The sequence below is a fragment of the Crinia signifera genome, chromosome 3 (genome assembly GCF_055691185.1).
Source record: "Crinia signifera chromosome 3, ASM5569118v1, whole genome shotgun sequence".
NCBI classification, from domain to species: Eukaryota; Metazoa; Chordata; class Amphibia; order Anura; family Myobatrachidae; genus Crinia; species Crinia signifera.
The window spans coordinates 335,103,045-335,117,956 of NC_139219.1; the positions used below are offsets into that span (position 1 = coordinate 335,103,045).

Below are 14,912 nucleotides of genomic sequence, written 5' to 3' on the forward strand. Positions count from 1 at the left end.
CTCTTTTTTTAGAAAGTGCCTCCTACATTGGATGGTGTCTGGCTTAGTTTCTAAGACGGTAGAAACTGGGCAGAAACAAGTGTTTTTAACCTAAGCATTTTTCTTCAATGACTCTGTTTTTAGAAAGTGCCTCCTACATTGGTTGTTGTCTGGTATAGTTTCCGAGAAGTTTCTGTAGTGTAGTGGTTATCACGTTCGCCTAACACGCGAAAGGTCCCCAGTTCGAAACTGTGCAGAAACAATGGATTTTTAGCTAAGCATTTTAATGCAATGGCCCTTTTTTTAGACAGTGCCTCCTACATTGGTTGGTGTCTAGTATAGTTTCTGAGAAGTTTCTGTAGTGTAGTGGTTATCACGTTCGCCTCACATGCGAAAGGTCCCCAGTTCGAAACTGGGCAGAAACAATGGATTTTTAGCTAAGCATTTTCATGCAATGGCTCTTTTTTTAGAAAGTGCCTCCTACATTGGATGGTGTCTGGCTTAGTTTCTAAGACGTTTCTGTAGTGTAGTGGTTATCACGTTCGCCTTACACGCGAAAGGTCCTTAGTTCGAAACTGGGCAGAAACAAGTGTTTTTTAACCTAAGCATTTTTCTTCAATGACTCTGTTTTTAGAAAGTGCCTCCTACATTTTATTGGTGTCTGGCATAGATTCCGAGAAGTTTCTGTAGTGTAGTGGTTATCACGTTCGCCTAACACGCGAAAGGTCCCCAGTTCGAAACTGGGCAGAAACAATGGATTTTTAGCTAAGCATTTTAATGCAATGGCCCTTTTTTTAGACAGTGCCTCCTACATTGGATGGTGTCTGGCTTAGTTTCTAAGACGGTAGAAACTGGGCAGAAACAAGTGTTTTTAACCTAAGCATTTTTCTTCAATGACTCTGTTTTTAGAAAGTGCCTCCTACATTGGTTGGTGTCTGGTATAGTTTCCGAGAAGTTTCTGTAGTGTAGTGGTTATCACGTTCGCCTAACACGTGAAAGGTCCCCAGTTCGAAACTGGGCAGAAACAATGGATTTTTAGCTAAGCATTTTAATGCAATGGCCCTTTTTTTAGACAGTGCCTCATACATTGGATGGTGTCTGGCTTAGTTTCTAAGACGGTAGAAACTGGGCAGAAACAAGTGTTTTTAACCTAAGCATTTTTCTTCAATGACTCTGTTTTTAGAAAGTGCCTCCTACATTGGATGGTGTCTGGCATAGTCTCTAAGACGTTTCTGTAGTATAGTGGTTATCACGTTCGCCTTACACGCGAAAGGTCCCCAGTTCGAAACTGGGCAGAAACAAGTGTTTTTAACCTAAGCATTTTTCTTCAATGGCTCTATTTTATGAAAGTGACTCCTACATTGGTTGGTGTCTAGTATAGTTTCCGAGAAGTTTCTGTAGTGCAGTGGTTATCACGTTCGCCTAACACGCGAAAGGTCCCCAGTTCGAAACTGGGCAGAAACAATGGATTTTTAGCTAAGCATTTTAATGCAATGGCCGTTTTTTTAGACAGTGCCTCCTACATTGGTTGGTGTCTAGTATAGTTTCTGAGAAGTTTCTGTAGTGTAGTGGTTATCACGTTCGCCTCACATGCGAAAGGTCCCCAGTTCGAAACTGGGCAGAAACAATGGATTTTTAGCTAAGCATTTTCATGCAATGGCTCTTTTTTTAGAAAGTGCCTCCTACATTGGATGGTGTCTGGCTTAGTTTCTAAGACGGTAGAAACTGGGCAGAAACAAGTGTTTTTAACCTAAGCATTTTTCTTCAATGACTCTGTTTTTAGAAAGTGCCTCCTACATTGGTTGTTGTCTGGTATAGTTTTCGAGAAGTTTCTGTAGTGTAGTGGTTATCACGTTCGCCTAACACGCGAAAGGTCCCTAGTTCGAAACTGTGCAGAAACAATGGATTTTTAGCTAAGCATTTTAATGCAATGGCCCTTTTTTTAGACAGTGCCTCCTACATTGGTTGGTGTCTAGTATAGTTTCTGAGAAGTTTCTGTAGTGTAGTGGTTATCACGTTCGCCTCACATGCGAAAGGTCCCCAGTTCGAAACTGGGCAGAAACAATGGATTTTTAGCTAAGCATTTTCATGCAATGGATCTTTTTTTAGAAAGTGCCTCCTACATTGGATGGTGTCTGGCTTAGTTTCTAAGACGTTTCTGTAGTGTAGTGGTTATCACGTTCGCCTTACACGCGAAAGGTCCTCAGTTCGAAACTGGGCAGAAACAAGTGTTTTTTAACCTAAGCATTTTTCTTCAATGACTCTGTTTTTAGAAAGTGCCTCCTACATTTTATTGGTGTCTGGCATAGATTCCGAGAAGTTTCTGTAGTGTAGTGGTTATCACGTTCGCCTAACACGCGAAAGGTCCCCAGTTCGAAACTGGGCAGAAACAATGTATTTTTAGCTAAGCATTTTAATGCAATGGCCCTTTTTTTAGACAGTGCCTCATACATTGGATGGTGTCTGGCTTAGTTTCTAAGACGGTAGAAACTGGGCAGAAACAAGTGTTTTTAATCTAAGCATTTTTCTTCAATGACTCTGTTTTTAGAAAGTGCCTCCTACATTGGATGGTGTCTGGCTTAGTTTCTAAGACGTTTCTCTAGTGTAGTGGTTATCAAGTTCGCCTTACACGCGAAAGGTCCTCAGTTCGAAACTGGGCAGAAACAAGTGTTTTTAACCTAAGCATTTTTCTTCAATGACTCTGTTTTTAGAAAGTGCCTCCTACATTGGTTGTTGTCTGGTATAGTTTCCAAGAAGTTTCTGTAGTGTAGTGGTTATCACGTTCGCCTAACAAGCGAAAGGTCCCCAGTTCGAAACTGTGCAGAAACAATGGATTTTTAGCTAAGCATTTTAATGCAATGGCCCTTTTTTTAGACAGTGCCTCCTACATTGGTTGGTGTCTAGTATAGTTTCTGAGAAGTTTCTGTAGTGTAGTGGTTATCACGTTCGCCTCACATGGGAAAGGTCCCCAGTTCGAAACTGGGCAGAAACAATTGATTTTTAGCTAAGCATTTTCATGCAATGGCTCTTTTTTTAGAAAGTGCCTCCTACATTGGATGGTGTCTGGCTTAATTTCTAAGACGTTTTTTGTAGTGTAGTGGTTATCACGTTCGCCTTACACGCGAAAGGTCCTCAGTTCGAAACTGGGCAGAAACAAGTGTTTTTAACCTAAGCATTTTTCTTCAATGACTCTGTTTTTAGAAAGTACCTCCTACATTGGTTGGTGTCTGGCATAGTTTCTGAGAAGTTTCTGTAGTGTAGTGGTTATCACGTTCGCCTAACACGCGAAAGGTCCCTAGTTCGAAACTGGGCAGAAACAATGGATTTTTAGCTAAGCATTTTAATGCAATGGCCCTTTTTTTAGACAGTGCCTCCTACATTGGATGGTGTCTGGCTTAGTTTCTAAGACGGTAGAAACTGGGCAGAAACAAGTGTTTTTAACCTAAGCATTTTTCTTCAATGACTCTGTTTTTAGAAAGTGCCTCCTACATTGGTTGGTGTCTGGTATAGTTTCCGATAAGTTTCTGTAGTGTAGTGGTTATCACGTTCGCCTAACACGCGAAAGGTCCCCAGTTCGAAACTGGGCAGAAACAAGTTTTTTTAACCTAAGCATTTTTCTGAAATGGCTCTATTTTATGAAAGTGACTCCTACATTGGTTGGTGTCTAGTATAGTTTCTGGGAAATTTCTGTAGTGTAGTGGTTATCACGTTCGCCTCACACGCGAAAGGTCCCCAGTTCGAAACTGGGCAGAAACAATGGATTTTTAGCTAAGCATTTTCATGCAATTGCTCTTTTTTTAGAAAGTGCCTCCTACATTGGATGGTGTCTGGCTTAGTTTCTAAAACGTTAGAAACTGGGCAGAAACAAGTGTTTTTAACCTAAGCATTTTTCATCAATGACTCTGTTTTTAGAAAGTGCCTCCTACATTTGTTGGTGTCTGGTATAGTTTCCGAGAAGTTTCTGTAGTGTAGTGGTTATCACATCCGCCTAACACTCGAAAGGTCCCCAGTTCGAAACTGGGCAAAAACAATGGATTTTTAGCTAAGCATTTTAATGCAATGGCCCTTTTTTTAGACAGTGCCTCCTACATTGGATGGTGTCTGGCTTAGTTTCTAAGACGGTAGAAACTGGGCAGAAACAAGTGTTTTTAACATAAGCATTTTTCTTCAATGACTCTGTTTTTCGAAAGTGCCTCCTACATTGGTTGGTGTCTGGTATAGTTTCCGAGAAGTTTCTGTAGTGTAGTGGTTATCACGTTCGCCTAACACGCGAAAGGTCCCCAGTTCGAAACTGGGCAGAAACAATGGATTTTTAGCTAAGCATTTTAATGCAATGGCCTTTTTTTTAGACAGTGCCTCCTACATTGGTTGGTGTCTAGTATAGTTTCTGAGAAGTTTCTGTAGTGTAGTGGTTATCACGTTCGCCTCACACGCGAAAGGTCCCCAGTTCGAAACTGGGCAGAAACAATGGATTTTTAGCTAAGCATTTTCATGCAATGGCTCTTTTTTTAGAAAGTGCCTCCTACATTGGTTGGTGTCTGGCTTAGTTTCTAAGACGGTAGAAACTGGGCAGAAACAAGTGTTTTTAACCTAAGCATTTTTCTTCAATGACTCTGTTTTTAGAAAGTGCCTCCTACATCGGTTGGTGTCTGGTATAGTTTCCGGGAAGTTTCTGTAGTGTAGTGGTTATCACGTTCGCCTAACACGCGAAAGGTCCCCAGTTCGAAACTGGGCAGAAACAAGCGTTTTTAACCTAAGCATTTTTCTTCAATGACTCTGTTTTTAGAAAGTGCCTCCTACATTGGTTGGTGTCTGGTGAAGTTTCTGTAGTGTAGTGTTTATCACGTTCGCCTAACACGCGAAAGGTCCCCAGTTTGAAACTGGGCAGAAACAATGGATTTTTAGCTAAGCATTTTAATGCAATGGCCCTTTTTTTAGACAGTGCCTCCTACATTGGTTGGTGTCTAGTATAGTTTCTGAGAAGTTTCTGTAGTGTAGTGGTTATCAAGTTCGCCTCACTCGCGAAAGGTCCCCAGTTCGAAACTGGGCAGAAACAATGGATTTTTAGCTAAGCATTTTCATGCAATGGCTCTTTTTTTAGAAAGTGCCTCCTACATTGGATGGTGTCTGGCTTAGCGTCTAAGACGTTTTTGTAGTGTAGTGGTTATCACGTTCGCCTTACACGCGAAAGGTCCTCAGTTCGAAACTGGGCAGAAACAAGTGTTTTTAACCTAAGCATTTTTCTTCAATGACTCTGTTTTTAGAAAGTGCCTCCTACATTGGTTGGTGTCTGGCTTAGTTTCTAAGACGGTAGAAACTGGGCAGAAACAAGTGTTTTTAACCTAAGCATTTTTCTTCAATGACTCTGTTTTTAGAAAGTGCCTCCTACATTGGTTGGTGTCTGGTATAGTTTCCGAGAAGTTTCTGTAGTGTAGTGGTTATCACATTCACCTAACTCGCGAAAGGTCCCAAGTTCGAAACTGGGCAGAAACAATGGATTTTTCGCTAAGCATTTTTATGCAATGGCTCTTTTTTTAGAAAGTGCCTCCTACATTGGATGGTGTCTGGATTAGCTTCTAAGATGTTTTTGTAGTGTAGTGGTTATCACGTTCGCCTTGCACGCGAAAGGTCCTCAGTTCGAAACTGGGCAGAAACAAGTGTTTTTAACCTAAGCATTTTTCTTCAATGACTCTGTTTTTAGAAAGTGCCTCCTACATTGGTTGGTGTCTGGCTTAGTTTCTAAGACGGTAGAAACTGGGCAGAAACAAGTGTTTTTAACCTAAGCATTTTTCTTCAATGACTCTGTTTTTAGAAAGTGCCTCCTACATCGGTTGGTGTCTGGTATAGTTTCCGGGAAGTTTCTGTAGTGTAGTGGTTATCACGTTCGCCTAACACGCGAAAGGTCCCCAGTTCGAAACTGGGCAGAAACAAGCGTTTTAAACCTAAGCATTTTTCTTCAATGACTCTGTTTTTAGAAAGTGCCTCCTACATTGGTTGTTGTCTGGTATAGTTTCCGAGAAGTTTCTGTAGTGTAGTGGTTATCACGTTCGCCTAACAAGCGAAAGGTCCCCAGTTCGAAACTGTGCAGAAACAATGGATTTTTAGCTAAGCATTTTAATGCAATGGCCCTTTTCGAAACTGGGCAGAAACAAGTGTTTTTAACCTAAGCATTTTTCTTCAATGGCTCTATTTTATGAAAGTGACTCCTACATTGGTTGGTGTCTAGTATAGTTTCCGAGAAGTTTCTGTAGTGCAGTGGTTATCACGTTCGCCTAACACGCGAAAGGTCCCCAGTTCGAAACTGGGCAGAAACAATGGATTTTTAGCTAAGCATTTTAATGCAATGGCCGTTTTTTTAGACAGTGCCTCCTACATTGGTTGGTGTCTAGTATAGTTTCTGAGAAGTTTCTGTAGTGTAGTGGTTATCACGTTCGCCTCACATGCGAAAGGTCCCCAGTTCGAAACTGGGCAGAAACAATGGATTTTTAGCTAAGCATTTTCATGCAATGGCTCTTTTTTTAGAAAGTGCCTCCTACATTGGATGGTGTCTGGCTTAATTTCTAAGATGTTTTTTGTAGTGTAGTGGTTATCACGTTCGCCTTACACGCGAAAGGTCCTCAGTTCGAAACTGGGCAGAAACAAGTGTTTTTAACCTAAGCATTTTTCTTCAATGACTCTGTTTTTAGAAAGTGCCTCCTACATTGGTTGGTGTCTGGCATAGTTTCTGAGAAGTTTCTGTAGTGTAGTGGTTATCACGTTCGCCTAACACGCGAAAGGTCCCTAGTTCGAAACTGGGCAGAAACAAGTGTTTTTAACCTAAGCATTTTTCTTCAATGGCTCTATTTTATGAAAGTGACTCCTACATTGGTTGGTGTCTAGTATAGTTTCCGAGAAGTTTCTGTAGTGCAGTGGTTATCAGGTTCGCCTAACACGGGAAAGGTCCCCAGTTCGAAACTGGGCAGAAACAATGGATTTTTAGCTAAGCATTTTAATGCAATGGCCGTTTTTTTAGACAGTGCCTCCTACATTGGTTGGTGTCTGGTATAGTTTCTGAGAAGTTTCTGTAGTGTAGTGGTTATCACGTTCGCCTCACATGCGAAAGGTCCCCAGTTCGAAACTCGGCAGAAACAATGGATTTTTAGCTAAGCATTTTCATGCAATGGCTCTTTTTTTAGAAAGTGCCTCCTACATTGGATGGTGTCTGGCTTAATTTCTAAGACGGTAGAAACTGGGCAGAAACAAGTGTTTTTAACCTAAGCATTTTTCTTCAATGACTCTGTTTTTAGAAAGTGCCTCCTACATTGGTTGTTGTCTGGTATAGTTTCCGAGAAGTTTCTGTAGTGTAGTGGTTATCACGTTCGCCTAACACGCGAAAGGTCCCCAGTTCGAAACTGTGCAGAAACAATGGATTTTTAGCTAAGCATTTTAATGCAATGGCCCTTTTTTTAGACAGTGCCTCCTACATTGGTTGGTGTCTAGTATAGTTTCTGAGAAGTTTCTGTAGTGTAGTGGTTATCACATTCGCCTCACATGCGAAAGGTCCCCAGTTCGAAACTGGGCAGAAACAATGGATTTTTAGCTAAGCATTTTCATGCAATGGCTCTTTTTTTAGAAAGTGCCTCCTACATTGGATGGTGTCTGGCTTAGTTTCTAAGACGTTTCTGTAGTGTAGTGGTTATCACGGTCGCCTTACACGCGAAAGGTCCTCAGTTCGAAACTGGGCAGAAACAAGTGTTTTTTAACCTAAGCATTTTTCTTCAATGACTCTGTTTTTAGAAAGTGCCTCCTACATTTTATTGGTGTCTGGCATAGATTCCGAGAAGTTTCTGTAGTGTAGTGGTTATCACGTTCGCCTAACACGCGAAAGGTCCCCAGTTCGAAACTGGGCAGAAACAATGGATTTTTAGCTAAGCATTTTAATGCAATGGCCCTTTTTTTAGACAGTGCCTCATACATTGGATGGTGTCTGGCTTAGTTTCTAAGACGGTAGAAACTGGGCAGAAACAAGTGTTTTTAACCTAAGCATTTTTCTTCAATGACTCTGTTTTTAGAAAGTGCCTCCTACATTGGATGGTGTCTGGCTTAGTTTCTAAGACGTTTCTCTAGTGTAGTGGTTATCAAGTTCGCCTTACACGCGAAAGGTCCTCAGTTCGAAACTGGGCAGAAACAAGTGTTTTTAACCTAAGCATTTTTCTTCAATGACTCTGTTTTTAGAAAGTGCCTCCTACATTGGTTGTTGTCTGGTATAGTTTCCGAGAAGTTTCTGTAGTGTAGTGGTTATCACGTTCGCCTAACAAGCGAAAGGTCCCCAGTTCGAAACTGTGCAGAAACAATGGATTTTTAGCTAAGCATTTTAATGCAATGGCCCTTTTTTTAGACAGTGCCTCCTACATTGGTTGGTGTCTAGTATAGTTTCTGAGAAGTTTCTGTAGTGTAGTGGTTATCACGTTCGCCTCACATGGGAAAGGTCCCCAGTTCGAAACTGGGCAGAAACAATTGATTTTTAGCTAAGCATTTTCATGCAATGGCTCTTTTTTTAGAAAGTGCCTCCTACATTGGATGGTGTCTGGCTTAATTTCTAAGACGTTTTTTGTAGTGTAGTGCTTATTACGTTCGCCTTACACGCGAAAGGTCCTCAGTTCGAAACTGGGCAGAAACAAGTGTTTTTAACCTAAGCATTTTTCTTCAATGACTCTGTTTTTAGAAAGTGCCTCCTACATTGGTTGGTGTCTGGCATAGTTTCTGAGAAGTTTCTGTAGTGTAGTGGTTATCACGTTCGCCTAACACGCGAAAGGTCCCCAGTTCGAAACTGGGCAGAAACAAGTTTTTTTAACCTAAGCATTTTTCTGAAATGGCTCTATTTTATGAAAGTGACTCCTACATTGGTTGGTGTCTAGTATAGTTTCTGGGAAATTTCTGTAGTGTAGTGGTTATCACGTTCGCCTCACACGCGAAAGGTCCCCAGTTCGAAACTGGGCAGAAACAATGGATTTTTAGCTAAGCATTTTCATGCAATTGCTCTTTTTTTAGAAAGTGCCTCCTACATTGGATGGTGTCTGGCTTAGTTTCTAAAACGGTAGAAACTGGGCAGAAACAAGTGTTTTTAACCTAAGCATTTTTCATCAATGACTCTGTTTTTAGAAAGTGCCTCCTACATTTGTTGGTGTCTGGTATAGTTTCCGAGAAGTTTCTGTAGTGTAGTGGTTATCACATCCGCCTAACACTCGAAAGGTCCCCAGTTCGAAACTGGGCAAAAACAATGGATTTTTAGCTAAGCATTTTAATGCAATGGCCCTTTTTTTAGACAGTGCCTCCTACATTGGATGGTGTCTGGCTTAGTTTCTAAGACGGTAGAAACTGGGCAGAAACAAGTGTTTTTAACATAAGCATTTTTCTTCAATGACTCTGTTTTTCGAAAGTGCCTCCTACATTGGTTGGTGTCTGGTATAGTTTCCGAGAAGTTTCTGTAGTGTAGTGGTTATCACGTTCGCCTAACACGCGAAAGGTCCCCAGTTCGAAACTGGGCAGAAACAATGGATTTTTAGCTAAGCATTTTAATGCAATGGCCTTTTTTTTAGACAGTGCCTCCTACATTGGTTGGTGTCTAGTATAGTTTCTGAGAAGTTTCTGTAGTGTAGTGGTTATCACGTTCGCCTCACAAGCGAAAGGTCCCCAGTTCGAAACTGGGCAGAAACAATGGATTTTTAGCTAAGCATTTTCATGCAATGGCTCTTTTTTTAGAAAGTGCCTCCTACATTGGTTGGTGTCTGGCTTAGTTTCTAAGACGGTAGAAACTGGGCAGAAACAAGTGTTTTTAACCTAAGCATTTTTCTTCAATGACTCTGTTTTTAGAAAGTGCCTCCTACATCGGTTGGTGTCTGGTATAGTTTCCGGGAAGTTTCTGTAGTGTAGTGGTTATCACGTTCGCCTAACACGCGAAAGGTCCCCAGTTCGAAACTGGGCAGAAACAATGGATTTTTAGCTAACCATTTTCATGCAATGGCTCTTTTTTTAGAAAGTGCCTCCTACATTGGATGGTGTCTGACTTTGTTTCTAAGATGTTTCTGTAGTGTAGTGGTTATCACGTTCGCCTTACACGCGAAAGGTCCCCAGTTCGAAACTGGGCAGAAACAATGGATTTTTAGCTAAGCATTTTAATGCAATGGCCCTTTTTTTAGACAGTGCCTCCTACATTGGTTGGTGTCTAGTATAGTTTCCGAGAAGTTTCTGTAGTGTAGTGGTTATCACGTTCGCCTCACACGCGAAAGGTCCCCAGTTCGAAACTGGGCAGAAACAATGGATTTTTAGCTAAGCATTTTCATGCAATGGCTCTTTTTTTAGAAAGTGCCTCCTACATTGGATGGTGTCTGGCTTAGTTTCTAAGACGTTTTTGTAGTGTAGTGGTTATCACGTTCGCCTTACACGCGAAAGGTCCTCAGTTCGAAACTGGGCAGAAACAAGTGTTTTTAACCTAAGCATTTTTCTTCAATGACTCTGTTTTTAGAAAGTGCCTACTACATTGGTTAGTGTCTGGTATAGTTTCCGGGAAGTTTCTGTAGTGTAGTGGTTATCACGTTCGCCTAACACGCGAAAGGTCCCCAGTTCGAAACTGGGAAGAAACAATGGATTTTTAGCTAACCATTTTCATGCAATGGCTCTTTTTTTAGAAAGTGCCTCCTACATTGGATGGTGTCTGGCTTTGTTTCTAAGATGTTTCTGTAGTGTAGTGGTTATCACGTTCGCCTTACACGCGAAAGGTCCCCAGTTCGAAACTGGGCAGAAACAAGTTTTTTTAACCTAAGCATTTTTCTTCAATGGCTCTATTTTATGAAAGTGACTCCTACATTGGTTGGTGTCTAGTATAGTTTCCGAGAAGTTTCTGTAGTGTAGTGGTTATCACGTTCGCCTCACACGCGAAAGGTCCCCAGTTCGAAACTGGGCAGAAACAATGGGTTTTTAGCTAAGCATTTTCATGCAATGGCTCTTTTTTTAGAAAGTGCCTCCTACATTGGTTGGTGTCTGGTATAGTTTCCGAGAAGTTTCTGTAGTGTAGTGGTTGTCACGTTCGCCTAACACGCGAAAGGTCCCCAGTTCGAAACTGGGCAGAAACAATGGATTTTTAGCTAAGCATTTTCATGCAATGGCCCTTTTTTTAGAAAGTGCCTCCTACATTGGATGGTGTCTGGCTTAGTTTCTAAGACGGTAGAAACTGGGCAGAAACAAGTGTTTTTAACCTAAGCATTTTTCTTCAATGACTCTGTTTTTAGAAAGTGCCTCCTACATTGGTTGGTGTCTGGTATAGTTTCCGAGAAGTTTCTGTAGTGTAGTAGTTATCACGTTCGCCTATCACGCGAAAGGTCCCCAGTTCGAAACTGGGCAGAAACAATGGATTTTTAGCTAAGCATTTTAATGCAATGGCCCTTTTTTTAGACAGTGCCTCCTACATTGGTTGGTGTCTAGTATAGTTTCTGAGAAGTTTCTGTAGTGTAGTGGTTATCACGTTCGCCTCACACGCGAAAGGTCCCCAGTTCGAAACTGGGAAGAAACAATGGATTTTTAGCTAAGCATTTTCATGCAATGACTCATTTTTTAGAAAGTGCCTCCTACATTGGATGGTGTCTGGCTTAGTTTCTAAGACGTTTCTGTAGTGTAGTGGTTATCACGTTCGCCTTACACGCGAAAGGTCCTCAGTTCGAAACTGGGCAGAAACAAGTGTTTTTAACCTAAGCATTTTTCTTCAATGACTCTGTTTTTAGAAAGTGCCTCCTACATTGGTTGGTGTCTGGTATAGTTTCTGAGAAGTTTCTGTAGTGTAGTGGTTATCACGTTCGCCTAACACGCGAAAGGTCCTCAGTTCGAAACTGGGCAGAAACAATGGATTTTTAGCTAAGCATTTTCATGCAATGACTCATTTTTTAGAAAGTGCCTCCTACATTGGATGGTGTCTGGCTTAGTTTCTTAAACGTTTCTGTAGTGTAGTGGTTATCACGTTCGCCTTACACGCGAAAGGTCCTCAGTTCGAAACTGGGCAGAAACAAGTGTTTTTAACCTAAGCATTTTTCTTCAATGACTCTGTTTTTAGAAAGTGCCTCCTACATTGGTTGGTGTCTGGTATAGTTTCTGAGAAGTTTCTGTAGTGTAGTGGTTATCACGTTCGCCTAACACGCGAAAGGTCCTCAGTTCGAAACTGGGCAGAAACAATGGATTTTTAGCTAAGCATTTTAATGCAATGGCCCTTTTTTTAGACAGTGCCTCCCACATTGGATGGTGTCTGGCTTAGTTTCTAAGACGGTAGAAACTGGGCAGAAACAAGTGTTTTTAACCTAAGCATTTTTCTTCAATGACTCTGTTTTTAGAAAGTGCCTCCTACATTGGTTGGTGTCTGGTATAGTTTCCGAGAAGTTTCTGTAGTGTAGTGGTTATCACGTTCGCCTTACACGCGAAAGGTCCCCAGTTCGAAACTGGGCAGAAACAATGGATTTTTAGCTAAGCATTTTCATGCAATGGCTCTATTTTATGAAAGTGACTCCTACATTGGTTGGTGTCATGTATAGTTTCTGAGAAGTTTCTGTAGTGTAGTGGTTATCACGTTCGCCTCACACGCGAAAGGTCCCCAGTTCGAAACTGGGCAGAAACAATGGATTTTTAGCTAAGCATTTTCATGCAATGGCTCTTTTTTTAGAAAGTGCCTCCTACATTGTATGGTGTCTGGCTTTGTTTCTAAGATGTTTCTGTAGTGTAGTGGTTATCACATTCGCCTTACACCAGAAAGGTCCCCAGTTCGAAACTGGGCAGAAACATGTTTTTTTAACCTAAGCATTTTTCTTCAATGGCTCTATTTTATGAAAGTGACTCCTACATTGGTTGGTGTCTAGGATAGTTTCTGGGAAGTTTCTGTAGTGTAGTGGTTATCACGTTCGCCTCACACGCGAAAGGTCCCCAGTTCGAAACTGGGCAGAAACAATGGATTTTTAGCTAAGCATTTTAATGCAATGGCCCTTTTTTTAGACAGTGCCTCCTACATTGGATGGTGTCTGGCTTAGTTTCTAAGACGGTAGAAACTGGACAGAAACAAGTGTTTTTAACCTAAGCATTTTTCTTCAATGACTCTGTTTTTAGAAAGTGCCTCCTGCATTGGTTGGAGTCTGGTATAGTTTCCGAGAAGTTTCTGTAGTGTAGTGGTTATCACGTTCGCCTAACACGTGAAAGGTCCCCAGTTCGAAACTGGGCAGAAAAAATGGATTTTTAGCTAAGCATTTTAATGCAATGGCCCTTTTTTTAAACAGTGCCTCCTACATTGGATGGTGTCTGGCTTAGTTTCTAAGACGGTAGAAACTGGGCAGAAACAAGTGCTTTTAACCTAAGCATTTTTCTTCAATGGCTCTATTTTATGAAAGTGACTCCTACATTGGTTGGTGTCTGGTATAGTTTCCGAGAAGTTTCTGTAGTGTAGTGGTTATCACGTTCGCCTTACACGCGAAAGGTCCCCAGTTCGAAACTGGGCAGAAACAATGTATTTTTAGCTAAGCATTTTCATGCAATGGCTCTTTTTTTAGAAAGTGCCTCCTACATTGTATGGTGTCTGGCTTTGTTTCTAAGATGTTTCTGTAGTGTAGTGGTTATCACGTTCGCCTTACACGCGAAAGGTCCCCAGTTCGAAACTGGGCAAAAACAAGTTTTTTTAACCTAAGCATTTTTCTTCAATGGCTCTATTTTATGAAAGTGACTCCTACATTGGTTGGTGTCTAATATAGTTTCTGGGAAGTTTCTGTAGTGTAGTGGTTATCACATTCGCCTCACACGCGAAAGGTCCCCAGTTCGAAACTGGGCAGAAACAATGGATTTTTAGCTAAGCATTTTCATGCAATGGCTCTTTTTTTAGAAAGTGCCTCCTACATTGGATGGTGTCTGGCTTAGTTTCGAAAACGGTAGAAACTGGGCAGAAACAAGTGTTTTTAACCTAAGCATTTTTCTTCAATGACTCTGTTTTTAGAAAGTGCCTCCTACATTGGTTGGTGTCTGGTATAGTTTCCGAGAAGATTCTGTAGTGTAGTGGTTATCACGTTCGCCTAACACGCGAAAGGTCCCCAGTTCGAAACTGGGCAGAAACAATGGATTTTTAGCTAAGCATTTTAATGCAATGGCCCTTTTTTTAGACAGTGAGACCTACATTGGATGGTGTCTGGCTTAGTTTCTAAGACGGTAGAAACTGGGCAGAAACAAGTGTTTTTAACCTAAGCATTTTTCTTCAATGACTCTGTTTTTAGAAAGTGCCTCCTACATTGGTTGGTGTCTGGTATAGTTTCCGAGAAGTTTCTGTAGTGTAGTGGTTTTCACGTTCGCCTAACACGCGAAAGGTCCCCAGTTCGAAACTGGGCAGAAACAATGGATTTTTAGCTAAGCATTTTAATGCAATGGCCCTTTTTTTAGACAGTGCCTCCTACATTGGATGGTGTCTGGCTTAGTTTCTAAGACGGTAGAAACTGGGCAGAAACAAGTGTTTTTAACCTAAGCATTTTTCTTCAATGACTCTGTTTTTAGAAAGTGCCTCCTACATTGGTTGGTGTCTGATCTAGCTTCCGAGAAGTTTCTGTAGTGTAGTGGTTATCACGTTCGCCTAACACGCGAAAGGTCCCCAGTTCGAAACTGGGCAGAAACAATGGATTTTTAGCTAAGCATTTTAATGCAATGGCCCTTTTTTTAGACAGTGCCTCCTACATTGGTTGGTGTCTAGTATAGTTTCCGAGAAGTTTCTGTAGTGTAGTGGTTATCACGTTCGCCTCACACGCGAAAGGTCCCCAGTTCGAAACTGGGCAGAAACAATGGATTTTTAGCTAAGCATTTTCATGCAATGGCTCTTTTTTTAGAAAGTGCCGCCTACATTGGATGGTGTCTGGCTTAGTTTCTATGACGTTTTTGTAGTGTAGTGGTTA

General features: G+C 41.3%; 43 non-coding genes across 43 annotated transcripts; all 43 read left to right on the forward strand.

Annotated features, from left to right (window-relative positions):
* Positions 1–331: 331 nt before the first annotated feature.
* On the forward strand, positions 332–404 carry TRNAV-CAC (transfer RNA valine (anticodon CAC)). Its single transcript has one exon. It is a non-coding gene; the product is annotated as a tRNA-Val (tRNA).
* A 90-nt stretch (positions 405–494) lies between these two features.
* Positions 495–567, forward strand: TRNAV-UAC (transfer RNA valine (anticodon UAC)). The gene has a single exon. It is a non-coding gene; the product is annotated as a tRNA-Val (tRNA).
* Positions 568–659: 92 nt separating this feature from the next.
* Positions 660–732, forward strand: TRNAV-AAC (transfer RNA valine (anticodon AAC)). The gene has a single exon. It is a non-coding gene; the product is annotated as a tRNA-Val (tRNA).
* Positions 733–933: 201 nt separating this feature from the next.
* TRNAV-AAC (transfer RNA valine (anticodon AAC)) lies at positions 934–1,006 on the forward strand. Its single transcript has one exon. It is a non-coding gene; the product is annotated as a tRNA-Val (tRNA).
* Positions 1,007–1,207: 201 nt separating this feature from the next.
* TRNAV-UAC (transfer RNA valine (anticodon UAC)) lies at positions 1,208–1,280 on the forward strand. Its single transcript has one exon. It is a non-coding gene; the product is annotated as a tRNA-Val (tRNA).
* A 253-nt stretch (positions 1,281–1,533) lies between these two features.
* On the forward strand, positions 1,534–1,606 carry TRNAV-CAC (transfer RNA valine (anticodon CAC)). Its single transcript has one exon. It is a non-coding gene; the product is annotated as a tRNA-Val (tRNA).
* Positions 1,607–1,970: 364 nt separating this feature from the next.
* TRNAV-CAC (transfer RNA valine (anticodon CAC)) lies at positions 1,971–2,043 on the forward strand. Its single transcript has one exon. It is a non-coding gene; the product is annotated as a tRNA-Val (tRNA).
* A 90-nt stretch (positions 2,044–2,133) lies between these two features.
* TRNAV-UAC (transfer RNA valine (anticodon UAC)) lies at positions 2,134–2,206 on the forward strand. The gene has a single exon. It is a non-coding gene; the product is annotated as a tRNA-Val (tRNA).
* A 92-nt stretch (positions 2,207–2,298) lies between these two features.
* On the forward strand, positions 2,299–2,371 carry TRNAV-AAC (transfer RNA valine (anticodon AAC)). The gene has a single exon. It is a non-coding gene; the product is annotated as a tRNA-Val (tRNA).
* Positions 2,372–3,225: 854 nt separating this feature from the next.
* Positions 3,226–3,298, forward strand: TRNAV-AAC (transfer RNA valine (anticodon AAC)). The gene has a single exon. It is a non-coding gene; the product is annotated as a tRNA-Val (tRNA).
* Positions 3,299–3,499: 201 nt separating this feature from the next.
* TRNAV-AAC (transfer RNA valine (anticodon AAC)) lies at positions 3,500–3,572 on the forward strand. Its single transcript has one exon. It is a non-coding gene; the product is annotated as a tRNA-Val (tRNA).
* A 90-nt stretch (positions 3,573–3,662) lies between these two features.
* TRNAV-CAC (transfer RNA valine (anticodon CAC)) lies at positions 3,663–3,735 on the forward strand. The gene has a single exon. It is a non-coding gene; the product is annotated as a tRNA-Val (tRNA).
* Positions 3,736–4,210: 475 nt separating this feature from the next.
* Positions 4,211–4,283, forward strand: TRNAV-AAC (transfer RNA valine (anticodon AAC)). The gene has a single exon. It is a non-coding gene; the product is annotated as a tRNA-Val (tRNA).
* A 90-nt stretch (positions 4,284–4,373) lies between these two features.
* Positions 4,374–4,446, forward strand: TRNAV-CAC (transfer RNA valine (anticodon CAC)). Its single transcript has one exon. It is a non-coding gene; the product is annotated as a tRNA-Val (tRNA).
* A 201-nt stretch (positions 4,447–4,647) lies between these two features.
* TRNAV-AAC (transfer RNA valine (anticodon AAC)) lies at positions 4,648–4,720 on the forward strand. The gene has a single exon. It is a non-coding gene; the product is annotated as a tRNA-Val (tRNA).
* An 842-nt stretch (positions 4,721–5,562) lies between these two features.
* Positions 5,563–5,635, forward strand: TRNAA-UGC (transfer RNA alanine (anticodon UGC)). The gene has a single exon. It is a non-coding gene; the product is annotated as a tRNA-Ala (tRNA).
* Positions 5,636–5,836: 201 nt separating this feature from the next.
* Positions 5,837–5,909, forward strand: TRNAV-AAC (transfer RNA valine (anticodon AAC)). Its single transcript has one exon. It is a non-coding gene; the product is annotated as a tRNA-Val (tRNA).
* Positions 5,910–6,383: 474 nt separating this feature from the next.
* On the forward strand, positions 6,384–6,456 carry TRNAV-CAC (transfer RNA valine (anticodon CAC)). Its single transcript has one exon. It is a non-coding gene; the product is annotated as a tRNA-Val (tRNA).
* A 254-nt stretch (positions 6,457–6,710) lies between these two features.
* TRNAV-AAC (transfer RNA valine (anticodon AAC)) lies at positions 6,711–6,783 on the forward strand. Its single transcript has one exon. It is a non-coding gene; the product is annotated as a tRNA-Val (tRNA).
* Positions 6,784–7,473: 690 nt separating this feature from the next.
* Positions 7,474–7,546, forward strand: TRNAV-CAC (transfer RNA valine (anticodon CAC)). The gene has a single exon. It is a non-coding gene; the product is annotated as a tRNA-Val (tRNA).
* Positions 7,547–7,801: 255 nt separating this feature from the next.
* TRNAV-AAC (transfer RNA valine (anticodon AAC)) lies at positions 7,802–7,874 on the forward strand. Its single transcript has one exon. It is a non-coding gene; the product is annotated as a tRNA-Val (tRNA).
* Positions 7,875–8,728: 854 nt separating this feature from the next.
* Positions 8,729–8,801, forward strand: TRNAV-AAC (transfer RNA valine (anticodon AAC)). Its single transcript has one exon. It is a non-coding gene; the product is annotated as a tRNA-Val (tRNA).
* Positions 8,802–8,891: 90 nt separating this feature from the next.
* On the forward strand, positions 8,892–8,964 carry TRNAV-CAC (transfer RNA valine (anticodon CAC)). Its single transcript has one exon. It is a non-coding gene; the product is annotated as a tRNA-Val (tRNA).
* Positions 8,965–9,439: 475 nt separating this feature from the next.
* TRNAV-AAC (transfer RNA valine (anticodon AAC)) lies at positions 9,440–9,512 on the forward strand. The gene has a single exon. It is a non-coding gene; the product is annotated as a tRNA-Val (tRNA).
* Positions 9,513–9,602: 90 nt separating this feature from the next.
* TRNAV-CAC (transfer RNA valine (anticodon CAC)) lies at positions 9,603–9,675 on the forward strand. The gene has a single exon. It is a non-coding gene; the product is annotated as a tRNA-Val (tRNA).
* A 201-nt stretch (positions 9,676–9,876) lies between these two features.
* On the forward strand, positions 9,877–9,949 carry TRNAV-AAC (transfer RNA valine (anticodon AAC)). Its single transcript has one exon. It is a non-coding gene; the product is annotated as a tRNA-Val (tRNA).
* A 90-nt stretch (positions 9,950–10,039) lies between these two features.
* Positions 10,040–10,112, forward strand: TRNAV-UAC (transfer RNA valine (anticodon UAC)). The gene has a single exon. It is a non-coding gene; the product is annotated as a tRNA-Val (tRNA).
* A 90-nt stretch (positions 10,113–10,202) lies between these two features.
* TRNAV-CAC (transfer RNA valine (anticodon CAC)) lies at positions 10,203–10,275 on the forward strand. The gene has a single exon. It is a non-coding gene; the product is annotated as a tRNA-Val (tRNA).
* A 416-nt stretch (positions 10,276–10,691) lies between these two features.
* Positions 10,692–10,764, forward strand: TRNAV-UAC (transfer RNA valine (anticodon UAC)). Its single transcript has one exon. It is a non-coding gene; the product is annotated as a tRNA-Val (tRNA).
* A 90-nt stretch (positions 10,765–10,854) lies between these two features.
* On the forward strand, positions 10,855–10,927 carry TRNAV-CAC (transfer RNA valine (anticodon CAC)). The gene has a single exon. It is a non-coding gene; the product is annotated as a tRNA-Val (tRNA).
* Positions 10,928–11,291: 364 nt separating this feature from the next.
* TRNAD-AUC (transfer RNA aspartic acid (anticodon AUC)) lies at positions 11,292–11,364 on the forward strand. The gene has a single exon. It is a non-coding gene; the product is annotated as a tRNA-Asp (tRNA).
* A 253-nt stretch (positions 11,365–11,617) lies between these two features.
* TRNAV-UAC (transfer RNA valine (anticodon UAC)) lies at positions 11,618–11,690 on the forward strand. Its single transcript has one exon. It is a non-coding gene; the product is annotated as a tRNA-Val (tRNA).
* Positions 11,691–11,780: 90 nt separating this feature from the next.
* On the forward strand, positions 11,781–11,853 carry TRNAV-AAC (transfer RNA valine (anticodon AAC)). The gene has a single exon. It is a non-coding gene; the product is annotated as a tRNA-Val (tRNA).
* Positions 11,854–11,943: 90 nt separating this feature from the next.
* Positions 11,944–12,016, forward strand: TRNAV-UAC (transfer RNA valine (anticodon UAC)). Its single transcript has one exon. It is a non-coding gene; the product is annotated as a tRNA-Val (tRNA).
* A 90-nt stretch (positions 12,017–12,106) lies between these two features.
* TRNAV-AAC (transfer RNA valine (anticodon AAC)) lies at positions 12,107–12,179 on the forward strand. The gene has a single exon. It is a non-coding gene; the product is annotated as a tRNA-Val (tRNA).
* A 201-nt stretch (positions 12,180–12,380) lies between these two features.
* Positions 12,381–12,453, forward strand: TRNAV-UAC (transfer RNA valine (anticodon UAC)). Its single transcript has one exon. It is a non-coding gene; the product is annotated as a tRNA-Val (tRNA).
* A 90-nt stretch (positions 12,454–12,543) lies between these two features.
* Positions 12,544–12,616, forward strand: TRNAV-CAC (transfer RNA valine (anticodon CAC)). Its single transcript has one exon. It is a non-coding gene; the product is annotated as a tRNA-Val (tRNA).
* Positions 12,617–12,869: 253 nt separating this feature from the next.
* TRNAV-CAC (transfer RNA valine (anticodon CAC)) lies at positions 12,870–12,942 on the forward strand. The gene has a single exon. It is a non-coding gene; the product is annotated as a tRNA-Val (tRNA).
* A 475-nt stretch (positions 12,943–13,417) lies between these two features.
* Positions 13,418–13,490, forward strand: TRNAV-UAC (transfer RNA valine (anticodon UAC)). Its single transcript has one exon. It is a non-coding gene; the product is annotated as a tRNA-Val (tRNA).
* A 253-nt stretch (positions 13,491–13,743) lies between these two features.
* On the forward strand, positions 13,744–13,816 carry TRNAV-CAC (transfer RNA valine (anticodon CAC)). The gene has a single exon. It is a non-coding gene; the product is annotated as a tRNA-Val (tRNA).
* A 475-nt stretch (positions 13,817–14,291) lies between these two features.
* TRNAV-AAC (transfer RNA valine (anticodon AAC)) lies at positions 14,292–14,364 on the forward strand. The gene has a single exon. It is a non-coding gene; the product is annotated as a tRNA-Val (tRNA).
* Positions 14,365–14,565: 201 nt separating this feature from the next.
* TRNAV-AAC (transfer RNA valine (anticodon AAC)) lies at positions 14,566–14,638 on the forward strand. Its single transcript has one exon. It is a non-coding gene; the product is annotated as a tRNA-Val (tRNA).
* Positions 14,639–14,728: 90 nt separating this feature from the next.
* On the forward strand, positions 14,729–14,801 carry TRNAV-CAC (transfer RNA valine (anticodon CAC)). The gene has a single exon. It is a non-coding gene; the product is annotated as a tRNA-Val (tRNA).
* Positions 14,802–14,912: the final 111 nt, after the last annotated feature.